This window comes from Pipra filicauda, unplaced genomic scaffold (genome assembly GCF_003945595.2).
Source record: "Pipra filicauda isolate LSUMZ 115617 unplaced genomic scaffold, ASM394559v2 scaffold381_size687511_pilon, whole genome shotgun sequence".
NCBI classification, from domain to species: Eukaryota; Metazoa; Chordata; class Aves; order Passeriformes; family Pipridae; genus Pipra; species Pipra filicauda.
The window spans coordinates 103104-110450 of record NW_024104511.1 but is presented as its reverse complement, the minus strand read 5'-3'; the positions used below and the strand labels follow the sequence as shown (position 1 = coordinate 110450).

The 7347-nt window shown below is 43.8% G+C and overlaps 1 long non-coding RNA gene across 1 annotated transcript; it reads right to left on the bottom strand.

Moving 5' to 3' along the window:
• Positions 1 to 920: 920 nt before the first annotated feature.
• LOC114002024 lies at positions 921 to 6269 on the bottom strand. Its single transcript, XR_003545739.2, has 3 exons — positions 5853 to 6269; positions 5461 to 5541; positions 921 to 1102 (listed from the first exon to the last, which is right to left on the bottom strand). It is a non-coding gene; the product is annotated as an uncharacterized LOC114002024 (long non-coding RNA).
• Between the last annotated feature and the right edge of the window lie 1078 nt (positions 6270 to 7347).

The window sequence follows — 7347 nt, the reverse complement described above, 5'->3', positions numbered from 1 at the left end:
TTTGTTTTGATTTTTACCTTGATGTTCACTAACTGAAAGCACGAAGATCCAAAGCCTATGATGAGAGCAATAACCATTCCAAGACATTTACAAATGACCCTCTTAACTGTTTATGAGACATTATCTGAGGTAAAGCAGAGTAGGAGAAATAAACTTGAAGTAGGAAGAGCTGGCTCGCCTCCCAGATGGAGCATGATAAAGCACCAGTGTCAGTGTTTCTTCTCAGTTTTATGGCAGCCTTTAACTGCTTGGTGTTTAGGATTTTTTATCAGAAAACGGAAAGGAGAAGGAATGGATCCAAAGCAAAGAGGTTTTCACAAACAATATTCTCCAAATGACTTTATGTGAGCAGATACTGTGTTATCTGGCTATCAAGATAACACCATTTATTTTTTTACTTGCCACAGCAGCCTGCTGCTCAGATTCCCAGTCCTGGGATGTACGAGGAATTCCTGAGCACAGCAATAAATTTTCAAAGGGATCTGGATGACCCCACTGCTTCTTTCCTATTAGAAAATATCCTGAAAAAGTTGATCTCTGGTCAGATTTACCTCATCAAAAAGATTTCTATTGTCTCTCTTAAACAGTGTGTTAGTTGTCGGTTCCCATATTTAGCAAAGCTCTCTGGATTTTGTTCGTCTCCCCCAAAAGGTTAAGGAATGGCCCTTCATGGAACCATGGGAATGGGATAATTTTTTTTACACAGAAAGCTCTCCTGGAAGTGGAAATTATATAAAAAAATACGTCACTTCTTACTTTTCCTTAGCTCAAAGTATAAATAACCTTAAACCACAATTTTTCACGGTCCCTTCACAATATTTTCAACACTATTTTGAGAAAAAAAAAAAAGGGTAAAACTCATTTGTTCCAGTTTGTTCATTGTATTGGATATATCGGATGAAAAGCTTCATGTTTCTCTATTCCAGTTTTACAAAAACTTTACTGAAATGGTTGTCAAATTCACAGAGTGAACAGAGTTTTGACAAACAAAAATTCCTAGATGCATTTAAATAACATTTTTCTCAGGCTTCCTCATTTTTCTCAAGCTTCCTTGCTTTCTCGTGCAACTTGGAAATGCATCAAGAAAATGCATTAAAGAAATCTGGCAAACAGGGGAAAAAAATAAAATACTTCAGAAACAGAAGACTTCAGATCATACTTTACACATAAACAGAGGGCTTGAGTGTTCCACCCCACCAATGCTCACAACACCTCCTCTGTCACATGCCATGAGCTGCCAGCAGGACCAAGGGATGGGCCCTGGGAGGCAGAGCTGAGGGAAGTACTGGAAATCCTTCCACCTTCTCTGACTGAGGCTGAAATCAGTTCATGAGGACAGAGCCAAAGGGCTGAGGAAACTCCATGTCTCGGCACCCCTGGAGCCAATTTTTGGTTGGATCCAACATCACAGGCTTCTGCCAAGTCCGGTGTAAATTTATCATCAGCTCTCTTAAAACCGGTTTTATTCTTATCCCTCATTGATTGGTTGGGTTTAGCTCCCTCAGCCCGAGCTACTGTCCTGAGGCAAACGGGGAAACCACTTCTCTTGGAGAATTTACCTGAGAGTAAAGCACTTTGTGGGTTGTTACAGCAAATGATGGGTTAGAGAATAAAAGAACCAGCCATTCCCATGCCATTAGTGCCCTCAGTCACTCTGCTGCATGACACAGTCCCACAGCTGATGCTCCTCTTTCTTTCTCATGGAAAAACTACATCCCTCAGAGCAGCATCGCTCCTGATTTCCAGCAGGACAACTGAGCTCAGGCTCTGATCCAACAGCAACTTGTTTTATCTGTGTGGGGCTGCCCAAAGTGAGCTCTGTGCTTTGCAGCACGTGCTCCTGGCAAGCTTTGGGTCACCCACAGGGCTCCCGTGGTGGATGGGCACAGACAGCCCACCCGGGGATGGGACCGGGATGCCCCAGGGCTGCACAGCCATGTGGGAGCACACAGGGTCTATGTCAGTGGCAGGGCTACTGCTCCAGCCACACACCAGATGCTGGAAATCCTGGATAAATATGTAAAATCCCCTAATTCCACTGGTATAAAATTTCCAGGCAGAAAAAAGAAGATGTGTCCAGGGAAATGGTGCAGCAGCCTGGACTTCAAGCCTTCAGTTCCAGGGATTTCAGAAAGCCCTGAATCAAAATTTCCACTAACACCATTTAAAAATATACCCTCCCCAGCCTGCAGGAACCCAAGTGAAGAGCTAAGAATTACATGAGTCCACAGCAAGGAAAAAAAAGTCCCAGCCAGGCCCTGAAGGATCAGAACGGGTTTGGGGATCAAGGAAAGGAAAGTGATGCCATCTCTGCAGTGGTGGGATTTCCCTGCAGAGATACAATCCTGCTGGACTTTGCATCTTCCCCACACACACAACCTCACCACCACAGCACACATTTTAACTCACTCCCGTTTCTCTCACGTTGAACCAGAGCTGCCCTAAGTCATATTGCAGCGTGTTTGACCCCATTTTTCTTCTTTGTTTTCACCTCCTAGTTGTGTTTTTCTCCAGATGAGGATAAAGTTCATGGAAATGCTTATGTGAACCACCTCTTCAAACAGAAATGACTAGAAATGTTCATTCATTGCACACCTTTTAGCTGCCTAGGCAAGTAATAAGTTTTTCCTCCAAGTCCAGCCACCCAGTAAGAGGTTAAGAAACAAATTTCTCTGAGATTTTAAATTGCGATCCTTCTGCCTTCATTATTTACTGGTAGAATAAAATATAGCATCCAACTGTGAGGAAAGGAGTAAATCCTTATACTTAGCACAATCCCATTCCAAGCAAACCCCCAAGATCTGCACCACTTCTGAGCACAGCCTAATGGCTGCAAACATTATTTTAAGCATCTCAGCACATCTCCACTGAAAAAGAAAATTAACTACTTTGTTTGAGATCTGTGAGTCTGCACTGAGCAAGCTGATGCCTCTGTAAAATATGTCCCACTGCCCAAAGCCCATTGTTTGGGTACCAAAAGCTCTGAGTGTTTTGGGTACCAAATGCAGCCCTGAGCCTGGGATAACTCATTTAGAGCAGGAACGTGCTGTCCATCTTCGCTGCCTTTGACTTGGTGTTTGCTTGTGTAGGTCTTGCTCAAGGGTATCTGCACCACAACCCTTTGCACAGACTAGATGTCTTTCCCAGACTACACATCTTTCCCAGTGCAGCAAAGTTAACCTCAGTAAAAAGGAAAAAAGGATGGAAAATCTCTTTCACAACGTGATGCAACTTTACAATTTTTGATTCATGTCATCCAGCACGAGGTTTTCTTGGACATGGAAGTGCTGTTCCCCATTTGCCTCTTAGAGCAAAATGAAAGGAGAGCCTGTGATGCTCACAGTGTGCTGCTCACGGATTAATGCTGAGAAGAGCAACTTGTAAAATAAAAATGGGGGCTTAAAAAATAAAATAGCTTGACAAGGAAATACTTGAGCTGCCTAAAACAGATTTATTTATACTTTTTGGTAAAGATCACATTTTAATTGGGGTTATTATTCACATGAGCCTGGAACTATATAATATTATCCAATAATACAGAGAATCTGACACCAAAACATGTCACAGCACATATTATATTTGCATTTGCCAGGCACGGAATCCCATAAATTGCTGTCTGATAAAGGTCTGCAGTTCAATGGACAAGACTTTAAACAATTTGCAGGGGATTATGGATTTCGACATACAACATTCAGTCACGGTTATTCGTAATCAGATGGTCTAGTGGGAAAGGGAATTAAGCCTCCAAAGTAGAGCCTGGCCTGAGGCTCTGTTGAACTTGAGAACAGTGCCTTCCAAACCTGGGCCATCCTCCACAAGAGCCTGACAGCCTCGGCTATTCAAACCTCCCAAGGAAGGCGAAGCTGATGGAGGTGTCTCTGAAGATAGGACACAAATCACCTCACAGCTCCAAAGATCCAAGAGGATGTGCAATGTACTGCATCCACGATGTCATTTGGGGACAGAGGAGATTGAGATTTTATGGCAGTTGCTCATGTTTCCCATAAAACTCAAAGCTCACACGGGGTGACTCAGGAGGAAGCAAGGGGCAATTGCAAGTTATTTCCCTGGAAACAGGGACCTGAACTGGAAAAGGATTCAGCAGCACCACTGCGGGACCAAAAAGCAGCAACAGGGATGGAAATGCTCCTCAGGGCATCAGCCCAAATACCCAGAACTCCTGAAAGATTCAGGAAGCTCTGATACAACAGTCAGTGACACCGTGCTCCCTACCAGCACTGCAGCATACACGGGGCACAGTGGAAAATGTTCAGGCTCGTTATCAAAAAGGAGGGTTGAGTAATCCAGCACTGGCGCCTAATGCTGCAGCGTGGGAGCTGATCCCAGCCAGCGTGCCCTGGGCTCTGCCACCACCCTGCAAGAGGGATGCTCAGCCTCCCTGGGGCACCTTTTTTCCAGGTCATGTCCCAGACTCTGAGGAAAAACGTGAATGAACTCCCTATTTTTCCCTCGTGCTTCATTTGGTTTAATCTAGGTTGGGTCTTGTGGACCTGGTGGCTCCCCCAAGGGGGTGGTCGTGGGGAAATGGGGACCAGCCTCACCTTGGAGAAGCACAAAGCCTTGGCAGCCAAGCCTACTTGAAAATGTCATGAAATCATGGTTCCAGGCAGGAAGACCAGCTCTGGGGCTCAAGTTGTGAGTTCAGTTATACCGACCCTCTGCTAACAGTCGTAATTAGGGGTTGTGGATCACTGCCAGGAGCACGTGCAAAGAACCCAGTAAAACCCCAGTGTGTCAGGATTTGGAATTGTGCCGTCACGGAGCATTTCAGGAAAGAATGCACTTAATGGAATGAAATGGTAGAAAAGGAATAAAAGCAGGTGTTGCTTTCACACAGGTCTCTGCACACATTGAGGGCAAAAAGAAAAACAGGGATGAAAAGATGGACCAGGGTGTGCAGGTATACCTGGAAATGAGGACTAATCTAACTACCTTAGGCTGTCTTTGCCTTGGTCTGTTGTCTTGGAGCTGCTGAAAAGAGCAGCAAAACATACAGCCTTGAAGATCTTGAATGTCAGCCTGGACACCAGGGTTATGCTCAGCTCTATCCAAAATTTCCACAGGATCATTATCTTTCCCTCTTCTTTCTATGGAGAGTGCTGGAAACCACTTAAAAGAGTGTGTGCTGAATGTGTGCAATAAGACCAAAGCTTTCCAAGTGAACTGAGTGCTGGCAACACAGTCCAGGTTGGGAGCAGTGGGAATTGCTCTGCTCCATTTAGTAAGAGTAGAAGAGCACCACATCAGTAGTACAAACAGCCCTGCATCCCACTGCCAGGAATCTCTGCTGGCAAAGGAAGGAAAAGAAAGAAAGAGAGACTCAAAAGAAGCCGTGCACATGCTTGCACCCCATGCTATGGCAATATCTGGTTCAAGATATTTTAATCTCTGGTTCAAGATATTTTAATCTCTTTCATGATTAGGAAGCATAGTACTCACAGGCTGATCTTTGTTTTCTCCTTGGGGTCTTGCTCTCTCTCTGTCTTGCAAACAAAGGGACCCATTATCTTCAGCGGGACCCTGTGAGCTCCCACACAGCACAGAGCAGAGCAAGTGAGGAATTCCACGGAAGTCCACAGGTAAAAAGTCCAAAAGAGATTGAAAGTCAAGGGTGTTCAACCTCCCTCTGCACTTCTAAACACTCATCAAGTCATACTGGCCAAGCTTTATAAATTTTTATCAGTTTTCTGATTTAAGCAAAGGCAAAGTTTGGTTTTCTGTCCCTCCAAAACACCAAGAGTTACACTAAGCTGCAAATTCACATGGAAGGGAAATTTTGATTTTGCACTGAATGGCAAGAGCAAAGCAAGTGTTAAACAAAAGACACTGACCTGCTTTTTCCCAGCAATAGTAAAGTCATCTCACTTTCCTTCTGCTGTTCACATTGCCTTGTACAAGTATTTAAATCCTCTGATGATATTGTTCACTGGGACAGCTCAAATATGGGGCATGGCAGGGGGTGGAATAAAACAACAAGAAATTAAAGTGTATCCTGAGAAATAAAAAGATGTTTCCTTTTATCATCTGAAAATAAAATTAATCTGATATAAGAGCTGCCTGGAACAACTCTTGGCAGCTACCAACAACTCCTACAACAGCTAGTGCAGAGCATTTTGAAATGGGATACAGTGACATCCATTTTACTGATGGGGTCCTGAGGCAAAAAAGGCAAGAAATGACAGTCCACACACTCACCCTGGAGAAAAACTGAATCTGGGGGCTTTGCAGGTGTAAAACCACCACAGAAGATTGACACATCCTCCTCACCTTACCAGAGCTCCATGGAAGTTTTGTGGAGCAGAACTGACACCTGTGTTAACTTCTATGACATCAGTGATGGGAATGAGGCCATGTCAGTATAAATTAGTATTAGAGATGTGAGTCAAGCCTTGTAGGTAAAAGCCTTGAAATTCTTATCTCTGATCCACCTGTCAGCATGAAAAACAAAATGGTCAACAAGCATGAAATCCAGCTTCTTAACTACTTTTGGTTGTGAATTTAGAGTAAGGAATACTATAACTATTAAATGATTAATGTAGGTCTTCCAAATAGTCATGGAGCTGGGTGCCATGAGGATTTTTTAATACTGCTCGAGATTTTTCACTGGAATTTTAAGTTTTTGCTGACTAATGACTTAAAAGTTCATTTAATAATTCCATTATACAGAAGTGGCACTAAGGAGAAGTGCACACTTCTCAGCCATCCACTTGCCTGGACAAGGGGCAGGAGTGACCTTAGTCCTGCCTGGACCAGTGTTGGTCCCTGAGGGAGGACACCCGGGAGCTTTCACACCCCTGATGCTTCCAGCCATTTGGACACTCCCCATTTGGGGCTTGCAGTGAGCCTGGGACACAGAGCTCATTTCCAAATTGGCTCCAACACCTGATTTCCTCATTGGTGCCATAACAGCCAGGCATTCCTTAGGGTGCACTATTCTTCTTCTTGTTTTTTTAACATTATTAATTGTCCCCATTGACAGTTCTAAAAGGTTGGTTATTTTTTTTTCCCCCTCTGATAAGACAAACACGTTTGAATCAAACAAGCCTTGACAAATGCTGGAGATACACACTGTGCTGAAATAATGAGGGAGCTCTTTCACACAACACCACAATATGTATGGACAAGTTGTTGCACTGGAGCAGTATGAGCTTGTCAGATCACAGTGAAACGGTGTTCATTGAAAGAACAGGTACAAGGAAGAACAGCAGAAAGTATTCTGCTGTACAAACATGCAGCCAAGCAAAACCTTTGGAAGAACAGGACACAAGCAACACTGAACCATTTTCTTTACAATACTGGTGTCAATAATGCCGCCCACAAGAAATT